The sequence below is a fragment of the Talpa occidentalis genome, unplaced genomic scaffold, assembly GCF_014898055.3.
Source record: "Talpa occidentalis isolate TD23 unplaced genomic scaffold, MPIMG_talOcc4v2.1 talOcc4.15, whole genome shotgun sequence".
Taxonomy (NCBI): Eukaryota; Metazoa; Chordata; class Mammalia; order Eulipotyphla; family Talpidae; genus Talpa; species Talpa occidentalis.
Genome location: NW_023601543.1, coordinates 83,574,075 through 83,595,440, shown reverse-complemented (window position 1 = coordinate 83,595,440; position 21,366 = coordinate 83,574,075). Strand labels below are relative to the sequence as shown.

The following is a 21,366-nucleotide window of genomic DNA, read 5'->3' as shown; positions in this document are numbered from 1 at the left end:
TATCAAGGTAATGTTGATTGTGACTCTAGTGTTGGAAATGAACAAGAGTATGTGCAGGTCTCCTAATAAAACAAATTTGTGTTTTTTAACATTTATATTGCATTTGTTTTTTGAGAATCTAAATCTACCTCCAGATGCCCTGGTAGAAAACTTGTTTCCTTAAGCATATTTATGTTATGTGACTTTTCAGGTTCCTGTCAAAAATTCACTCTGATAATGGGAATGGTTATTCATAGACTGTCTTGTTAGCGACCAGGTAAGTGATTTGCTATGATTAAGACTATCTAATATTTAGCTATCAAAGTTAGTAGGATGATGTCCCTAGCCATTGTGTCACCATCTATTTGCAGGTAAATTCTTAAGGTTTTGCTATTAAAGAGGTATGAGATGGTGTGGTATTAACTGAGAAAGACAGTCTTTATTTTCAGAAGTCTACGTAATTAATGATGCTTATGGTAACCTAGTTTTTGACATGTGGCAAGTTAAGATATTAACTAAGGAATACTGGTACACATGAGAATTTACTGTATCATTGCTTATGGATCATGAGCTTTTGACATTCGGATCAATTGAGGCATGTGCAGATATCCGGGGAATTTATCATATGGTCTACCGCTGTGTTACTACTGACCAAGGAAATTTTACATGTCTTCAACAGAGCAAGATTTCACCTACTCAGAATTGACCTCAGGGTTTTGCAAACCTCCAGGTGTTATTGAAGGGCTCTGAAATGATAGAAATGATCAGGGAATCTGTAGTTGTCCATTAGAGTAAACTTACACCAAACACCTTTTGCACACTGTTTTTCAGATTCCTGTTCTTAAGGGGGAGCACTGTTGGTGTGCTGCAGAGTGAAGATGTGGGGTTACTATAAGGCATCTAATCCAGTCTAGATGAGTGATGAGTGTCCCTAAAATGTCATCTTACCATTATTTTATTGCAGGAGTTGAGATAAGAAATTTTATTGATTTTATCAGTATTTCAGTATTTATCAGTATTTTCAGGTTTCCATCAAGAAACACAGTAAACTGCATCCCGATCAATAATAAGCCCTTGCTTTTACCCAGGTACATGATGTGGGCTTTTACAGTTTACGGTCTCACTACCTGTTATACAGGTAAAAGTGAAGAGGTGATGGTGTCTCTAACAGTGGAATGAACCCTGAAATTCTGCCAAGATCCCTGGTTGTGATGAAGGTGACAGGGGTTATTTGCTGGAATCATAGTAGGACAGGTTATGTTGTTAAATACAAATTGTTGCCTGTATTTTTCAGATTCCCGTCAAGTCATCACTGTGAACAGAGCAGTGGTCAGTAACGGACCTTTGCTTGTGAGTAAATGGTAAGTTGTTATCAGAATGCAGATCATCTTACTTCAGTATCTAGGTAGAAGTGGATGTTTGTCAAATTTATGTTACCATATTTGTTACATGTATCGTGTAACCTAAATACCTAATTACTAACATCTAGGTAAGTAATTATTTAGGTGAGACTCTTATTAATAACCTTTTTTAACACATAAAGAGTTCAGAAATTTTTTTAATATAACAATACTAGTAAGCATAATATTTTCTTTGTGTATGTTTCCCCCCACAGTATAGGTGGATATGAGGTATTTTGTGAATATAATATCTCTTGTACCACTGCGCTTAATTGACCTAGAGATTTGTTCAGGTTGCCTTCAGAGAAGATAGTCTAGTGATACTACTAGGACTTTACCTTGTAGTTCTGCAGTTCTCTGCTAGTGTGACATGATTCACCAAGGGGATCTCCAAATGTGCATGTAGAATAACACGTGTATCAAACACATTCTTGACTATGTTTTTTAGGCAAGGCTTTCAGTGGTAGCTAATGGGGACGTTGCTGATACCGACGTAAGTGATGGTGTGGTCTGAACACAGCACAGCCCACCTGACCTTCAGATATATAGGTAAGCAGTGATAGTACCCCAAACAATTCTTCTAGCATGATTATTTTTTTCTGACATTCAGGTTAAGTAACCCTGAATTTTCATTTTTATACATAAGAGAAAAATTTATTGTAACCCTGTAAGTACTGAGGGATGATTGTCATGATGTTGCCACCATAATAATAACCATAAGTTTTCGTCTGATATTCAGGTTTATTAGTAAGTGACAATGGCATATCTATCATTTGTGTACCATTTTGCTTTTAAATGTGTTCAAGTAAGAAATATTATCTCAAATCTAGTAAGCATTAACCATGGTAGTATTGCTACCGGAACCCAGCCATCTTAGTGGGGGCAGCTGGCAGGACAGTGATGTCCTTTCGACCCTGCTGCCCACCAGAAGTCAGTTGTGGCAGTTGGTCCTCAGAGCCCAGTAACTGCCATTTGTAAAGGACCAATCAGGTGCGAGCTGTGAGATTGGTGCTAAATGGTCCAGTCAGACTTGTGGGTGAAAGAGGATATAAGCTGGGGTTGGAGGGAGGTAAGGGAGCCCCCAGAAAAAGGAGACCCGGAGCCCCCCAAACAAGGCAACGACCAGAGCCCCCAAAGAAGAAGGAGAGACAATGCCAGACCCCTGAAGAAAAGAACATGGTTCCAGCCTCTGAAGAAAGAGGAAAAGAAGCATCAGCAGCCACCCTCCGAGGAGGGAGGAGAAGCCAAAGGACGCTGTCACGGACGGGGCCTTGGGCCTGTCTCTGCCTTTGCCTGAAAGGAGCGCTAAAGGCCCTGGGCCTGGTGCCTCTAAAAGCTGTTTGTTGTTGGTACCTGGGTGAGGCAGCCGCCATTTGTGGGTACAGCGAGCTTGTTATTTCCCCTGTTTGTAAACAAGCCCATGGTTGTTGTTCCCGGAGACTAAGTTCTCTTGCAATTGTGCGCACGGGTGAGAATCCGCAGTGGCCTGGCCTCTTATCGGGCACTGTCCTTTACCTTTTGGTTTTTGGCCTTTTTGGTGGCTCTCTGAGCTCAGAGACCCTGTGGCCTCTTTTGTGGCCCGCTCCGCCCCGTTTCAGTATAAGAATTTAAACATGATGTGTATTTCACTTAAGGAGTGATGGTGATATGAGCAGGTCAGGTGCCCTGCTGTTTCACTCCTCTTTATTGACCATGAGACTTTCATAGGTGCCCCGTCAAGAGGTGATGGTGTCTCTAAGAACATTGTGGCCCTTGATATACTGCCAGGATGCAAGTGGTCTTGGTGGTTCCCTCAGTGATGGAAGTGACCGAGATCATTTGCAGATCTCATCATTGTCAAGTTGTGTCTTTAAACATACTTGTCACATGTGCACTTTAAGATCCCAGTTAAGATTGTGGCGATGTTACGATTGTCATTATTACATCACTGCTAGAATCTAGGAAATGATAGTGTACCTTAGCAACCTGCAGACTACCTGGTCTTTAAAAGGTGAGGACAGACTGCCTAACACATGTGTTATGTTTTTTTGCAGGTATCTAGTTTACAATCTCTGTTACTGAAGAGATGCGATACGTGGCATTAACTCATTACAGACTTTTGTTGTTTTTAAACATCTACATAAGTAATAATTTCCCAAGACACTATGCTAACCTTGTTTTGGCATATATGGAGTTAGAAATAAATTTCGCCCTAGTAATACTAGTAAGTATGAGATTTATCTGTATTCTTATTTAAAGATAATATGATTTTCATTCTTGTAGTGATAATAGATATGTAAAGTTTCAGGTATTTTGTCATTGACTAATACCCAAGAAAAGATGGTTTCTCTTATTTGGTTTTAATCTCAGAAGTCTGTAATTACCCAAGTACCATAGATGAGTTTTATTTATTTATTTTATTTATACAAGCACTGGGTACAGTCAAAAGCGTGGGAGGGTGAGAGGATTCACCAGAGCCAGAGCGGGCAGCAGAACAGGCAGAGTGACGAAGTACATTGCTGAGGGGAGCAGTGGGCGGCAGGAGAGGTCTGCTTGCCATGCGGGACCCTCGCCCGGCAGCCAGGGATCGAACCAGCGCTGCAGAGGCTGCGGGCAGCTTTGCAACCCAGCGCTCAACTGCTGTACCACCGGGGAGGCCCCATACATGAGTTTTAAATTAATAGATTGACCAAGGGGACTTTGTGGTTATACAGGTAGAATAGGACAGGTTTTATTATTTAGGACAGGTTTAATTATTTTCCACATATTTTTCAGGTTTATCTCCAGACATCACTTGAGCCTTTGTGGATGAACATGGCAGACAGCAGAAATTGAGGTAAGTGATGACTGGGACTTAAGTCAGAGCAAAGGCCATGTGATCTTTATACATTTAATTAATTAATTAATTAATTAATTTATTTATACAAGCACTGGGTACAGTCAGCGGGAGGGTAAGAGGATTCACCAGAGCCAGAGCGGGGAGCAAAACAGGCAGAGTGACGAAGTACACTGCTGAGGGGAGCAGTGGGCGGCAGGAGAGGTCTGCGCGCCATGTGGGACCCTTGCCCAGTGGCTGGGGATCAAACCGGCTCTGCAGAGGCTGCGGGCAGCTTCACAGCCCAGCGCTCAACCGCTGCGCCACAGGGGAGGCCTGATCTTTATACATTTAGTTAAGTGATGATGATCTCCCTGACACTTTCTATTAGCATGATTTTGTTGCAGACATTCAGGTAAGAAGTGATCATCACCAGTTCTAGAAACCATTTGTTGAATTTTTTATGTTCTAAATTAATGTTTTACTGTGTGATTGTTGCGTGATTCTGCATATGCAGGTAATTGTCATGATGTAGTAATAATAGGATTTCTATAGTTTCCTATCAAGAAATATTGTTCACAGCTTAAAATAGTGTTGGCTTTGAATCAATACAAATATCCAGGCAGACTTTATAGTCACATAATATTGTAGTGGCTACAGTACTTTGCAGATATTAATAGAAAATGCTCTGTCTTTAATACATATTTTACAATATGTTTTTCATTTTCAGCAAAGAGATTACAATGCACCTAATAATGGCCATTTGAGAACACTTTGTTAGATCCAGGTAAGTGGTGATGTGATTTAAACCATTGCAAAGGCCATCTGATATTTGTATAGCAAAGTAAGAGTTCTTACTTGCCTAGAGTTGTTTTACTCTGTGATTATTGTTCAGATACTCAGTTAAGAAATGACTGTGATCTATCAGTTCTAGTAATCTTGTAATCCTATAGTTTTTCATTTTATTTTATTTTTTTTTTTTAAATTTTTTTTTAAGATTTATTTATTTATTTATATACACAAGCACTGGGTACAGTCAGAAGCGCGGGAGGCTGAGAGAATTCACCAGAGTCAGAGCGGGGAGCAGAGCAGGCAGAAGGACCAAAGTACACTGCTGAGGGGAGCAGCGGGCGGCAGGAGAGGTCTGCGCGCCATGTGGGACCCTCCTCCGGTGGCCGGGGAGCAGCCGGGGATCGAACCGGCACTGCAGAGGCTGCGGGCAGCTTCGCAACCCAGCGCCCAAAAGCTGCGCCACCGGGGAGGCCCTAGTTTTTCATTTTAGAGACAATTCATGTTGAACCATATGAGTGATCAGCAATTTGGATATACCCATCTGATTATCATGGGGTTCCAAGTCACAGTAATAACTTTGGATATTTGCAGGTGTGAAGTGAGATGATAGTGTCTCTAATGATAATGTAGACCCTGGACTACTGCAAATATCAGGTAGATTGGTGTGTCCTGAAATGATGTAAGCGAGGAAGGTTATATAAAGGGTCCAGGTGGAAAATTGTGTCCATAAACACACTTGTTACAATGTATTTTTCAGAATCCATTCAAGAGATTGTGGTCAGTTTATTATGATCATTAACAGGGATTTTGCTGATATACAGGTAAGTAAAGATGTGACATTCAAATATCTGTCCTTCAGATTTCCTAGTAAGAATGGTAAGTAACATTAGCATTTGTGTTCTGTTTTTAAGTGTATTCAGGTAAGAAATGATCGTGGCTCAAGCAAATCAAGTAAGCATTGCCTGGTTAGTGTAAGAATTTAAACATAATGTGTGTTTAACTTCAGTAAATGATGAATGTGTAGGTAAAGTCCTCCTATCGCACACCATGGCATTGATCATGAGAGTTGATATTAGTGAATCTAGCAATGGTCATGAGCAGGACCCTGGTGGAACCAAGGTGAGTGATACTGTGGCTCTTACACCAAAATTAGACCAATTCATCTTCCAATGTCAAGGGAAGTGAAGGTGGCATCCCAAAAACACAGTGTTGCCAAGTTCCTCCCATACATCTCTGAAGGTGTTTGCTAGTGTAAAGGTATGAGAGGATGTCCACTCACATCACTAAATCCTATTTCTACATATGGACGTTTTAATGATGTATTGAAGACATTTATATTAACCTTATTTTTGGTTGGCATGATTTTAATTTGTCCTTTACAATACTAGTAAGCATGAGATTTTACTGTATTTTTATTCAGAGAACTTCCTACTGATGAAAGGATGTGCAGGCATACAGGTACTTCTTCAATGAAAGGTGGTGTCTCTTACTACAGGTTAGTTTTGGACTTCTGACACCAAAGCATAGGCCATCTGCTCTCCAGATATCTGAATAAGTAATGATGGTGTCCCTAAAATTTCTTATTACGATAATTTTTTGTAGGTACTGAGGTGAGAAGTGATGTAACTCTTACCCATAGTAGAAGCAATGAATTTTTAATTGTTTATTTAGAGAAAATTTATAGCCCTGTTCATGTTGGAGGATTGCAGTATATAGGTAATTGTCATGAAGTTCATACTCCAGTAGTGACCATAGACTTCAGCAGATGTTTAGTCAAGAAAGGGTAGTCTCCTAACAGTGGTGTTGACCTGATTTAATGCATGTATCTAGGTTGAGTTGATGTGTTCCATAAGAGTGAAGTGAACAAGATGAGGTTCAAGTATACTGGAGAACAGTTTGAGTTTTCAAGCTCATTCAGTTGCATGTGGTATTCTGGTTCCTGTCAAAGGAACACAGTGGACAGTGGTTGTCAGTGGGCCCCTTACTAGTAACAAGGTAAGTGATAAAAAAGGTAAGTGATAGCCATGGTGCAGGCCATTGAATCTTCACCATCTAGGTGAGGGCGCGTGGTGTCCTTACACTTGTGTTACCTTGTCATTTGCAGGTGTCGTGGGAATTTGCAAGTGCCCTGATAAAATTTCCATTGAACTCAATTTCCACAATTTTTTTTCAGGTTCATTTGAAGACATCATGGCAATTCTGTCAAAGGTAGTCAGTGAAATACGTAGCAGGTGTTAAGGTAAGTGATGATGTGGTTGCAGCCACAGCACGGAGCATATGGTCTTCGTACATGTGGATAAGGGATGACACTGTCTCTAAGACTTGTGTTGCCATATTTGTTTGCAAGTGTCCCCTCCAGTCTTTGGAAGTACACAGGTATGAGATGATGTGATATTAACTCATTAAACTATTATTTTCAGATTTCTATGTAACTATTGTTTTCAAGATTCATACTTACCTTGTTTTGGCATGTTTAAGCTCATTTGTCCTTATAATACTAACAAGCCTGAGTTTTTGCCATGTTCTTGTGTAGATAATGTGTGTTTCTCTCTCATAGCAGTAGACATATTGCAAGGACCCAGGTAGTTTATCATATTGCCCTAACTGCATGACTTTAACCATGGGATATTTGCAGGTTTACCTTCAAGAGAGGAAGGTGTATCTTATTTGGGTTAACTTCAGAGTTCTGCAAGTATCCAGATAATATTGATGGGTGCCAAAATAATATAGTACCAAGGGAGTTTGCAGATATGCAGATAGAATGAGACCTGTACCAAGCACATTTTCCACAAATGTTTTTCAGGGCATGCCAGGAGATCACAGTGAGCCTGGTTATGGCAATGAATGAGAGATGTTGCTGGTGTGAAGCAACATCTTCAGTGTAGGACTACGGGCCTACACTGTGACACAGACTGCCTGACCTTCAGATATACAGGTAAGTGATGGTGGTGTCCCTGACACTTCTTGTTACCATGATTCTGTGACAGGTATTCAGGTAAGAAATGGTAGGGTCCTTAGAGACCATGAGTTTTTACTTTTTGTATTTCAGAGGAAAATGGATGTTTAACCCTATGAGTAAAGGATTGCATAAGCATAGGTATTTTATGGTTTTCCTTACCACAGTACTACCCATAGGATGTTTGCAGATGTCCCATGTCCCATGGTTATCTGACATTGGTCTTGATCTTAGATTACTGTAAGTATCCAGATAAACTTGATGTCTTTCATAATGACGATGCAACCAATGTCATTTGCAGGTGTCCTGGTAGAACAAGTTGTATCCTTTAACATATGTTTCATGCTGTCTTTTTCATGTTCCTGTCAAGAGATCACAGTGAACCTAACGTTGGTCACACTGGGGGTTGTTGCTGGTGTGCAGGTGAGTGGTGATGTGGGCCTAAACTGTGGCACAGGCCAGCCAATCTCCGAGTAACTGGGAAGTGATGACAGTGCCCCTGACTTGTATTAGCATGATTTCTTTCCAGGCATTCAGGTAAGAAATAATAGATTCCTCACCAGTTTTAGAAACCGTGAATTTAATTTTCATGTTTTAAAGAAAATTTTTGTTTTTCCCTGTGAATGTTGAGTAATTTTATCAAGGTAATTAACACGTTTCCAACCGTAGTTTTGTCCATGGAAAATCTGAAGATGTCTTCTTAAGAAATGTGTTATCTGACAGTGGTCCTGACCTAGGATAGTAAAGGCACTGAAGGTTATTCGCATGTGTCCTAGTATAGGACAAGTTGTCCTTTTACACATATATCATAATATGTTTTGCAGGTTCATGTCAAGAGACCATGGTAACTGTAACAGACTGTTAGCAGAGGCATTTCTGGTACTCAGGTAAGGGACGATAGGTATCTTCGCCACATCAGACTGTCCAACCCTCATGTATTTAGTAAGTGATGTCTGTTTGCCTGAAATTGTTTAACCATGCGACTTTTGGTAGGTTTTCAGGTAAGATGTGAAATTATTTTACCAATTCTAGAAACAATGTTATCCTACTACTTTTATATTATAGGAAAAAAGTGTATGTTTAACCATGTGATTGTTAGGTGAGGTTATCTACATAATTATCATGGACCTGAGTCACAGCAGTAACCATAGTTATTTTGCAGGTGAGCACTCGAGAGATAATGATGTCTCTGACAGTGGCCTAGTCTTCAGAGTACTGCAAGATTCCAGGTAGAGTCGATGACGGGTCCTGCAGTGATGATAGCGTGGCAGTGAACAGGTTATTTTCAGGATCACAACAACAAAGTTGTGTCCATAGACACATTTGTTACCATGTGTTTTTCAGGTTGCTGTTAAGAGATCATGTTAAACTTCATAATGATAATTAAAGGGATTTTTGTTTGTTTCCATGTAAATGATGATGTAGCCTTTTGCCAGCTACCTACCATCTGAAATTCAGATAGCTTGGTAAGTATGGGTGGTTCCTAATGTTGGTGTTACTGTGTTTTTTGGCAGATAATCAGGTACGATACTGTCCCAACCAATGCTGGTGTTCATTAGCCTTGATTATTTTAGAGTTTAGATATAATGTTTATCTTAGTAGTAGCTGAGGGATTATGTGATATCTAGGTAAGTTATCATTTTATTTGTCACCTCTTTATTGACAAAGCTATCAGTACTTACCAAGATTATATCTTAACTACGGTGTTGACCTTGAACTTCTGTAAGTTTCTGGGTGGATTTGATGAACCCCATAAATGTTACTGGATTTCGCAGGTATTCACATTTATTTCTAACAGTTTTTACCATGAATTTTTATAGGACCCAATCAAGAGATGATGGTGGCCTTAAACTTTGGTTAACCATATTGTCTCTTAACTGGATACAAGCAAAATCTAAATTATATTCTATTGTTCAGTCTCATCTCTTCATTGAAATTTTTGCAACTGTCCAATCATCAGGAGTAAAACCTCAGATCTCACAATTTTTGGAAAAATCATACCCATGTATTACCAACATTGTAATGAAGGGCAAATTATGATATGACTTCATGCTTAATACTAAGATTAAATTCCTCAGAAGCAGGAATTTACCTTGATAAAATTACTCATATTTACAGCTTATCCCCTGAGGCATTAAAGAATAAAAGCGTTCAATTTTAGAACTTCAGAACAGATTTATAAACAAATGCAAAGTTTCACAAGTTTAATCAAGCCTCCTCTCACCTCATTAATGCCGTTAGTGAACAGTTTCACAGTTTGAAGGTAGTTGAGGCAATTTGGGGCAAACTCAGTTCTGTGAATGGCATTAGTTTTGAAAGGATGGGAGGATCAAGGTGCCAGAAGTCTGTGGAAGTCCTCACTATTAGGTGTTCCAGCAGCTTCAGGCTCTTTCTGAGGCATATTAACATGTGCTGCTCAGAGGCACAGCTCCATCCTGTTCCACCTGCCTCCCACCCAGCACTTCTTCACACAATGTGCCCCACACAAGGCTGTCAGGCTGCAGAAGCTGGGGTGAGGGCCAAACTCTAGGTTACCTCTGCTTCACCAAACCATTCAGCTCCGAGAAAGGGACACCCTTCAGTTCAGCTTGGGCTTGTCAGTTGGTCTTGTGAATTCCAAGCTCCTCAAATACCTGCTATCCCCGTCACAGTCCATGTCATTGAAATGGGTGTCCACTCCCGGCCTTTCTACCCCTTGCTCATGAAAAGGAGCATTCCCAGAGGGGCTGCCTTGAAGGCTTCCTCTGTGCCTACTAACCTTAGATCTTGGACAGGGACCCTTACTGTCTAACTCAATTAGCAGATTCTCCTTCACCAACTGGCTAATTCTGTCTCCTGCCTCTCACTCTGAGTTTGAAATTGTGTTGATTTCTTGTTCCAGCAACATCCAGAGCATAAAACAAATACAAGTATTTCCACTCTTCACCCACATAAATAATTACTCCTCGAGGCTGTGCTGGATAGTGGCACAATATAGAGCCGCAAGCTACAGAATCTCTCATTATCCCAGCACGGCCTTCCCTGGCGCCAGGAGGCCCGTTAGGACCTCTGTCATCCCCTCTGTCACTGCTTAGTGCGCCTAGTCTTTTCCGTCTCCCTCAGGACTAGTTAAGACAGATGCTAATGTGTTGGTGAGGTTTGGAAAATAGCACTTTTCATAGCAGTGGTTGGGACTAATGGTGTTTTTCATCTCAAAAATGTTTCACAAACATTAATTAAGCTTGTAGCTCCCTGGTGGGCTTAGGCCAAGAGGATGCTCGTGGAGCACGTTTCCGCTTTCCCTCAAGCCACAGAAAGTCCTCAAGGAAACAGAAGCTTGGGGGCTTTTGCCTAACAGTCCTTTTCTTGAAAGAGCGTTCAGTGATTCTTCAATAAAGGAAGCCCAGCCCCTGGTATAAACCAGTTGTCAAGAAGCAATTTTATTGTTATGGAAAAATAAACATCTATTAAGTTAGTACAGTAGGAAAATAAACTGCAAACCTAAATCAATTCAATAAGACAATACTTATTTATCAATAGGAAGGGGTTGAGGAGGGGGACCCTTGCAGGTGTGAGTAAGAAGGAAGGATGTGAGAGAATAGCAGATCCTTTAAAAGCATTCTTTCCACTTCCTTATTATGATGCAGACGGACAGAGAAGCTTTAGAAGAAACACCTAGAAAAACAGTGTCTCCACATTCACAGCGCAGGAACACCGAGGTAATGCCTGGTGGGGTTCACTCAAGATCGTTTTCTTCTAAATCGGTGATTCTCAGACAGGTGTGACTTTTGCCCTTTGGGGACATCTGACAGTGTTTAGAGAGGCTTTCAGTTGTCTGACTCTGGGGGACAAGTAGAGTGACAATGGCATCTAGTGGATGGTGGGCATGCTGCTACTGTAAACACCCTATGATGCCCGTGACCGCTCCCATCACAGATACCCAGTGTGGTGGCCCGGGAGGCCTGTGCTAACATCGAATGCTATCTGCATGGCTGGGTTCAGTCCCTTGACTGCAGAGGCTGTACATACATACAAAGCTTTAAATACATGAAACTTACTGCATGTCAATTGCACCTCAATAACGCTGTTTTAAAAATCCTGAGAGTAGGGTGGGGGCTGACAAAGTAGAAGATAGGCGTGTGAGCAGAAGCAAAGAGCATGCCGAGACCCAGCAGCATCTTAGTTAATGAGCACATAGGACATACCAACTACTAGGCAATGTTCAAAAAATTTTATAAATATTAACTAAGACAGCATAAATATTTACAGCATCCCTATGAGGTAATGCCATCCTTCCTTTGCAGACACTGAACTTAATGAGCTGCTGTGAGCCAGGAACTGTGGATGAAGACCAAATATATATGAGAAATATATTTTTGTCATCTGAATGACCAAAAATACTAAATAGCAAAGATATTAAATCATTTCTGAGTGTAACAGGGTAATTGTCATAGCTGGGATTGAACCCTCAGGCCTGGATCTAGAGTTCATGCTCTTAAGTAGGAAGACATGCACCCCAACATCCAGGACCGTATTTAGTAGGAGTCAGGAATATTAGAAAAGCCACTTGACTGTAGCCAGAAGTAGTAAAGGGAGAAGGATGGGAGATCTTGGAAATGGGGTTTGGGGTAAGTGCCTTGAGGTATGAAAAGTACACTGGCATAACATGAAGATGTACCGGAAGCCTTCTAAATGATCTTATTTTGACTGGACTCATTTTCATTCATTATCAAATACTAATTGTATCTCAGTGGAACTCACCTGAAATCAAATTTTCCATCTCTCTGACAAAAGACAGTCCCACATGCACAAATTGGCCAGATAGCTTCCTAAATAGCTAAAGAGCCCGGTGCCAGCACAAGAAGGGACAGGGACCCTCCCAGAGTGGGTATGGCAGGCTCTCCTGGCCACCCACTTGGGAGATGGAGATGCAGGAGCATGAAGCCGCACGGTCACCGTTGCAGAAGTGCTGCTGCTCTGCTCCCACGCGGGTCACTGACAAGATCTTGCCAGTCTAAGCCCCTGAGAAGACTGAATGCCGGGCTATTAAATGCTATTAGCCAAAGGGGGGAAGGGCACACGGTTCCTAAGGTTTATTAGGGCCGCTGCCAGCACCCTGTTGGCTGCCACAGTAGGGATGAGAGTGCTCATCCTGTGTCTTCTTGGATCCAGGAGACAGCATTGCGCTTCCTGACCTGACGGTGTGATTTCACCCAGGATCCCAGCCTTCAAGAAGAGTACTCCCCTGAAGTCTGCCTTCCCTTTGCCTTTCCTGCCTAACTACATCTCCAGAATACTATGAGGTGAACGTGTCATCCGTGTGGTCCATCCTTTGCGGGCGCCAGGAGGTGAGGCTCAGCTCCCACGTTAGTCAGCTCTGGCTGGGACTTAAATGATAGAAACTGGTTCCCCCCCAGTTCTGGAAACTGAAGTTGTAGGTCGGGGTGCCATCACAGTCGGGCTCTGGTGAGTGTGCCCTTCTTGGCTTGTAGACGGACCCCGGTGTCCTTGTGTGGCTTTCCTCAGTTCTTGGGGGTGGGGTGGGGTGGCGAGATCTTCGCCTGAGAAGGCCGCCTGGCCTGCTGGGTTAGGGCTCCACCCTGTGACCTCCTTTCCTGCAGGAAACGGGAAGGGCTGGAAGTCCCACCCTAAGCTGATGTCAGTTTCCCTGGCAACCAGTCCCCATCAGGTGTTTTCCAAACGTTACATCATTAACGAGAGAACCCTTATTATAATATGTGGGCAACTCCAAGACTTTGGGGCGCTGTGAGCCAAGAACTGTGGATGAAGACCAAATATATATGAGAAATATATTTTGGTCATCTGAATGAAAAAAAAAAATGCTTTTTCTACAAATCATAATATCGCAGACTGCTTCAGTCTTCGTACGGCCCCAGCACTCAAGGCCAAGTTTGTGTTAGACAGAGCAGGGCGGGACCTTTTGGAATCTACTGGGGTAGGGGAGGTGGGAGGAGGATTATTACTTCTGGACTTGTTTCTCCCACCCTCATTAAGGTTCTCCCTCTTTCATCAAATAATTTTTCTTGCTGCACCTTATGGATATTTATAATCCCCTTCAATTTTTTTTTGGGGGGGAGGGAATAAACAGCCAAGGTATAAATCCACAGAACTGGTTTCCAAAGATCCCTTGGAGACAATGTTCTATTTGTACACAAGAGATGATTTTTTTTTTTATTTTTTTATTTTGATAAAACAGCCTAGGTTACTTCTGGGACATTCCTGATCCAGTATAAATCTATTAAAGTAAATCTTTCAGAAGTGAAAAATGCTTATTACAAACCGTCGTGCATGGCGCGCAGGGACGGGAGGTGGCCAAACAGATTTTCAGATGGTCACATCTGGCGAGAGCGGGATACAGACGGTTCATTGGCACAAGCACTGTACGTCCTTCTTCGGTCTACTGAAAACATGGGTCCATGGAGGAGTAGTCGGCTCAGGACCTCAGATGAGGATATAAGAACAAAAATAAACAAAAATCAAGGAGAAACAGGCAAGAAATGAGTACTTTGAAAGACAGCTCAACAGGAGAAAATCTAGCACCTCATGCATTTCCACAGACCTGTGAACTGTTTAATGTTCAGATTTGCAAACCTGATAATTGGGCATAAGTAAAATCTCCTAACACTTAGCTCTGCCATCTGTTGCTGACATAACAATTTTACATAATATGAAAAATGCCAGATGGAAGCTACGCATTAACTATGTCCAAGATATTTTATGTTCACGTCGTACACAGAATAGGAGAAATAGCTTTTGTTCCATACGCCGTCAAACTTGGAGTTCTCCAGGAGCAATTCTGGCCCTTGCTGGAGAAGGACAACTTCAGAGCCTCCTAATCACTTAACGTCCCTTGGTGTTTGGAAAGTGGCACGCACCGGTGGCCCCAGGATGTCTCTCCAGGGCAGACTCGGAAGCCACAATTTGGTTAGAGCCCAGGACTGAGAAGGGGAAGGTGTGCATAATTGAAACAACAGCAAATACACAGTGTTTAAGCTCATGATTCATGTTACGGTAAATAAGAACAGTAAAGGCTTCTAAAGATGTTTTAATTTTTACTATATCTAAGTGAGGAAATACCAGTTCCATATCATCTCATAGGATAAGGAATAGCTGTTGTTTGGAGCAAAGGTATTGGAAAATGTTCTAAGGGAGATAAGATTCCTACCATAAAGTTTTCCCAGGTGAAAGGACTTTATAAAACAAGGCAACAATGTCCCCATTTTTGTGCTTCAAACATATTCATATAGAAAGTGACAGAATAGACAGCCACGTGCTCGCACTCGTATCTGCTGCATTGACAGTGTGTGTTAACCTGACTTTCCCACCTTCCTCTCGCTGTAGTGATCACCCCCATCCGGTACTGATCTTCCACATACTTCATGCCATCACCACGTGTGCGTGTATCCGTAAGACCACGTTGTGAAAGTGACATGGGATGTATCCGCCAGCAGCTTGCCTTTCCATGCGTTGTTTGATGAGGTTTGTCTGTATTGCTCTAGTTCCTCTTCGGAACTGCTTTGACAGTCTACTGCAGTACATATAATACAGTCTGTCTCTTCTGTTAACGAATATTTAAACTTTGCCTTTTTTCACCATCACAAACGATGCTGCAGAGAAAAATCTGGTGTGTTTCCCTGTGCACAGGACAGAGAGCTTCTCTAGGCTACAGTGTACAACGGTAGGATGAGAAATTCCATTCCAGCATGATTTACTTACATTTATGCTGGCAACGTGTGAAAGGCCCTTTTGCCTCATTTTGCCAATCAGTTGGCTATGAGGTGACAAATCCTTGTTTGCATTTTCCTGGTAACTAGAAAAATAGCACAACTTTTCATTTATTTGACATTCAGGTTTCCTCTTTTGTGAATTTGCTTTTTGATACATTTTGCCCATTTGGAAATATTTTTCTTGCTGAATTATAAATTTTTTTTGACATAGATACTACCATTTGTAATCACATACATTATAAATATCTTCTTCCTGTCTATGACTTGTCTTAAATTTTGTGTAAGGTCCTTTTTTTGTATTTAAGTTTTTAGTTTTGTTGTAGTTATATCTGCTTCCTTTTCCTTAATTAAGGGTTTTCTTTTTTTTTAAGATTTATTTATTTATGCATACAAGAACAAGGGTACAGGCCAGAGGTGTGGATGGTGAGAGGATTCACCAGAGGCAAAGCGGGGAGCAGAACAGGCAGATTGACTGAAATACACTGCTGAGGGGAGCAGCGGGCGAGGCAGGAGAGGTCTGCTGCGCCATGTGGGTTGCTCCCTGGCCAGCCGGGGATCGAACTCGTGCTGCAGAGGCTGCGGTTTGCTTCATAGGTTGCGTCTTAACCCCTTGCACCACCAGGGAGGCCCAGAGTTTTGTTTTCTTGTGCTTGTCTATGAAATTATCTAAAGATTCAAGATGATGGAGAGTCTCCTTTATTTTTTTTCCCAAAGTTTTTGTGGTTTCCTTTGACATTCAGATATTTAGTCTGCTGGAACTTATCTCTGTGAGGTGTAAGACAGTGACTTATTTTTCTTTCCAGAAGGGTAACTAATTTTCCCAGACACATTTGTTGACTAGTTCATACTTTTGCATGATTTGTAAGGTCTTATCTGTCCCACCATCTCTTATATGTCAGGGTCTGCTTTGCGCAACGCTGCACAAATAGCACGCTGTCTCCATTACTTGACATTTTAGCATGTCTTGCTATCTGGCAGGGCAAGCTCCCTGGCTTGCTATTATGATGGTAGATTTCATGTGTCAACTTGACTGGGTCCTGCATGGGATGCCCAGATTAAACATTATTTCTGGGTGTGTCTGTGAGGGTGTTTCTGAATGAGATGGACATTTGATTTCTTGAACTCCCAAATGTGAGTGGACACCCTCTAATCCATGGAAAGCCTGACTAGAACAGAAGTTGGAGGAAGGGAGGCTTGGTTCCCTTCCCTCCTGCCTGCTTGAGCTAGAACTTGGGTCTTGTCTGGCACCTTGGACTGGGATTTATGACATCAGCAGCCCTGGGTCTCAGGACTTGAATTACACCACCGGCCTGCCAGCTGTCCTGGGTCTCCAGTTAAGAGTTGGCAGACTGTGGGACCTCTCTGCCTCCATAATCATGCCAGTCAACTTCCATGATAAACCTGTGTGTGTAGGGCCTCCCCGGTGGCGCAGCGGTTGAGCGCTGGGTTGCGAAGCTGCGCGCTGCCTCTGCGGCGCCGGTTCGATCCCCGGCTGCTCCCCGGCCACCAGAGGAGGGTCCCACATGGCGCGCAGACCTCTCCTGCCGCCCGCTGCTCCCCTCAGCAGTGTACTTCGGTCCTTCTGCCTGCTCTGCTCCCCACTCTGGCTCTGGTGAATTCTCTCGCCCTCCCGCGCTTCTGACTGTACCCAGTGCATGTATAAACAAAACAAACAAACAAACCAGCAAACAAATAAATAAAGCATGCCTCTATAAAAAAAAAAAAAAAAAACCTGTGTGTGTAATATAGCTTATATATCTCATTGGTTCTGTTTCTCTGGAGAATCCTGACTATTATGGTCTCTCTTTCCTCCTATACAAATGTTGGGATCAGCTTGTCAAGCCCCATGGAAAAATCCTGTTGGGATTTTCATTTTAATTCCATTTTTAGGTGAATTTGCAGACAAGTAACTTCCTGATCCCGTCTTCTCTTCCACAGACCTACTATGTGTCTGCATATATTCAGGCCATCTCATAACCTTTGGTGCTGTTTTGTCATTTTCTTTTTTAAAAATATGGAAGACATCAAGAATTTGCGTGTCATCCCTGGGCAGGGCCACACTAATCTCTGTCTCGCTCCACTTGTCTGGCTGCTGCCAGAGAGCGCACTTGCAATTTTCTTGATAAAAGGTTTTGCACATCTTGTGTAAATTTCTTAGGTATTTTATAGTTTTTGTTGCTATGATAACTGAAAACTTTACTCAAAAACATTTTTTAATCAGTTATTACTGAGTCTTGGAATGCTAAAAGTTTTGTGTGCTGGTTTTATATCTAGCACACTGCCAGGCCTTATCAGTCTAAACATTTGTTTTTAGAATCTTTCAAATTTTCTATGGAGATAATCATATTGTTTGCAAATAAGGACTGTTTTATCTCCTTTTTGAAAAATTCTTAGACCTCTTATTTCTTTGACTTATCTAGAATCTCCAATATGATATTGACCAATGAGTTTATTCTTTCAAGCCTGATATAGATGGGAATGATTCCAAAGTCTCAAATAATGTACCATATCTGCTGAAAAGGTTGATAACAGATATACCTTGTCAGGTAAAGGAAATTCCCCTCTATTCCTGCTTTGCCTGAAGCTTTTACCACAGTTACTTTTGTTGAATTTTTTTATTAAATGGGAAAAATACAGTTTTCATGCTCTAATCTTGTAGGGTTAGTTAGTATTCTAAAAGTTAAAATATTCTTTCAGTGCTGGGAGAAACTTACACTCTTATACATAAATAATATTTATAAATTCATATATAATCCCAAGTAGGGTTTATAGATCTATACATATAAACTTTTTGACATAAATTTTATATTTTTATGCAGTTAAATATGAGTTCCTTTTTCTTTTTCTTTAAGGAAATAATCTTATTTCTTTATTTTGTAATAATCCTATTTCTTTTAAGTTCTCTCTCTGATTTATGCTTAACAGGTCCTTCCCGATGCCAATGAATATCCCACATTTTCTCCATTACTTTTTGCAATTTTTCAAGGCATTTGTTCTTTGCCTGATGTGAAATCTAAATGTAACACTGTACCCCAGTTAGTCAGTTCTTTTTATTCTTCAATGAATAATCTTTGACCACTGTTTTGTGATGCTTCCTGTATTAAATATTGTCTTCTCATATTTATTAGGATTATTTTCTACAACCACTTTGTTTCCATTGAGGAAGATACCCATTTCATGACTGTGTCATAATGTTCCTATTTCTCTAGTTTTTTAAATGTGTCTTTGTGTGTTTTACTTTACTCAATAATCCTAAGTATTTAGTGTGTAAGAAATTGGCCTCCCCTGTCAGCCACTGTAGGTTCTAATTGGGCATGACTTTATTGTTCATTGAACAGCTATAGATTTCTGTACAGTTGTCTTCTCTGGGCTCTTATTGGTGATAATAGTTTTCTGGGTTTTTTTAACAGACAGTTTCTCTCTCTATATACCTTTCCTCTATATTTCCTAAGAGCAGTGTATTTTACTGGACATGCCCTTACAATTTCAGTTTCTCTTGGTAGCCCACATCAAGGGCCATAGTCTGTTGACTTGTCATCATAGTCTGTATGATGATACTTTTTTTTTTTTTAATGTAAAATCACCGTTCATTAAGTAGGGCTTATTTGGAAAAGGAAATGTTTGGAATCCCTGTGGTGTCAGTCTCCGATTTCAGGACTATCAGTTCGCTCAAACAACACTATTGTTCCACTACTTTGAGGCTTCCATATTGGCCCTGCTTCTAGCCTCTGTCTATGTATTCTCCCTACTCACCACTTCACATCCTTTCCCTGAAACCAAATAGCAGGTCATATGAAGCCTTCAACACAGGGGGTGTTGAAACCAGGCTGATGGCGGTTGCCCTGGGAAGCCACGCGCCTGCATCAGGGGAATGGCTGCTTGCAGACTGGTTAGCAACTGCTGGGTGGCGAGTGGATAGAGGGCAAAATGTGCACATGGCAGCAAATGAAGAGTTCACGTGACAAATGTCAGTGTAGACAGCTGGGTGATGAGGCTAGCTGACACCACCTGCTGTAGCACAGCTGTCAGGGAAGGGGACAGCCAAGTGTCCAGGCAGTGCCAGCCCAACAAGGGACAGCCAAGACAGAGAAGAGCCCAGAAACTCTGAGATACAACTGAGTTACGGCCCAGGATATGCCCTTGTGCTTCATGCCGGAATGGAATGCCGGAAAGTGTTACTCTTGCTATTAAAAAATCTTTACCCAATGTGTGAGGTCTGTAGGTGGCCCCTGGAGCCACACCAGATCTCCAGCCGAGGCCAGGGTCCCCGGCCTGAGATCTGGGACTGCCAAGACGTAAGGCCCCATCTGTACTGACTGTGTGGTGCACATGTGTGTCTTGCCAGCAGACTGTATCACCAAAAGGCCTTTTTGTTGTTGTTTCTGAAAAAACCCATTTTGTTAGTGGAATAACTGGTGTTTTTTTGTTTGTTTGTTTGTTTTTGGTGAACCAAGGCTTGTTGAGGAAGGGAAGAGCAGCTGACCTGTCTCTAGCAGATGGCTATCTGCAAGGGTCTCTTAAATGACAGCAGGGAAGCCACAAATCAGGTACAATGGTGTCCTAGTTGTGGATAGGTTGTCTCTAGAAAGTGTTGCACTTCGAGTAAAATGACCACGGCCATTACATGGGGCTTCAGAGTGGTTGAAAATAACACGTTCCTCTGCTGGAACCTGGGTTCTAGTTAAAATCGGGAGGCAGCAGTGGAACCCGGCCCTCCCTGGCAAGCTCACGCGCCTCTGGAAGGCTGGGAAGCAGCACAGCCGTGAACTCGGATCCATTTCTGATTTACTCACAGAAAATACAAAGTTCCTTTTTATCTCACTGGAGAGGCAATCCTGTTAAAAATCACAGTTTTAAATGTAGCATGGAGGACCAAGAAAAAGTGTCAGTTGAATGCACTGATATTTCTCAGTTTAAAAGAGAGCGAATAGTTAAATTTAGCTTTATAAAAAAATGCTCCACTTAGCTCTGTTCAAGGAATTTCAGTAACTTTTAAGATAGTGTTTGCATTTGTGGCTGCTTGTTTTTGAAATCTTCCCAATCTTTCATGTCCAAGCTCAGGTGGAAAATGACCACATATTTAGGGCACGCTGGGGTAAAGGGATGAGGCTGCTCCCAGGAGAACCCCCCTCCTGCCACCCCAAGATGTGAGGGGTCACTATCTAGGCACACCCGCAACCCACTTATGGGGCCTGCAGGGAAAACTCCCCCCTCTGAGTTCTTCTAGACTGGCAAATAATCAAATAAGCATCAGGTCGATGGATAAGAGGAAAAAACACCTAAAAGTCTAGTAATCACATGCATACTCCTGTGTCCCTGGGAGAACCCTGGAGACTGAATAATTCCCCACTGGGCCTCAGTCACCACCTTGAATAAGCTTAACTAAGGCAAAGGGCTGGGTGCGGGAGGTCAGTAGGGGAGCTCACCAGGAAACTGCAGAGTTAAGTTTCTGCCTTCTCTTTTGACATGTCTCACATTGTGGTTCCAGAGCCACCCTTACAAAGAGACGTTTTCCTTTATATAAGAAGCTGGGGCCTTTCCAGCTGGCTTGCGCCTGACAGGCTCTACAGCAGGTATTTTCCACTTGAGCTGCTTAGCTGTACATTGAAGTCACCTGAGGAATTTTAAATACTGATGGGGGGTTCTTGCCCCCCCCCCCCCAGTTAATTGGCCTGGGCTGTGACCTGGACGCCAAGCCTTTAACAAGCTCCCCGGGCG

General features: G+C 42.0%; 1 long non-coding RNA gene across 2 annotated transcripts; it reads left to right on the top strand.

Moving 5' to 3' along the window:
* The first annotated feature begins 227 nt into the window (after nucleotides 1–227).
* On the top strand, nucleotides 228–15,265 carry LOC119246337 (uncharacterized). Of its 2 annotated transcripts, XR_008552049.1 has the most exons (12): nucleotides 228–256; nucleotides 1,274–1,340; nucleotides 1,828–1,928; nucleotides 3,413–3,582; nucleotides 4,134–4,194; nucleotides 4,904–4,960; nucleotides 5,723–5,786; nucleotides 5,877–8,808; nucleotides 9,084–9,387; nucleotides 11,548–11,619; nucleotides 13,073–13,248; nucleotides 14,118–15,265. It is a non-coding gene; the product is annotated as an uncharacterized LOC119246337 (long non-coding RNA). The 2 variants fall into 2 exon arrangements; XR_008552048.1 differs by lacking the exons at nucleotides 228–256; nucleotides 1,274–1,340; nucleotides 1,828–1,928; nucleotides 3,413–3,582 and adding an exon at nucleotides 3,330–3,369 and having other exon boundaries at nucleotides 5,723–8,808.
* The last annotated feature ends 6,101 nt before the right edge of the window (nucleotides 15,266–21,366 follow it).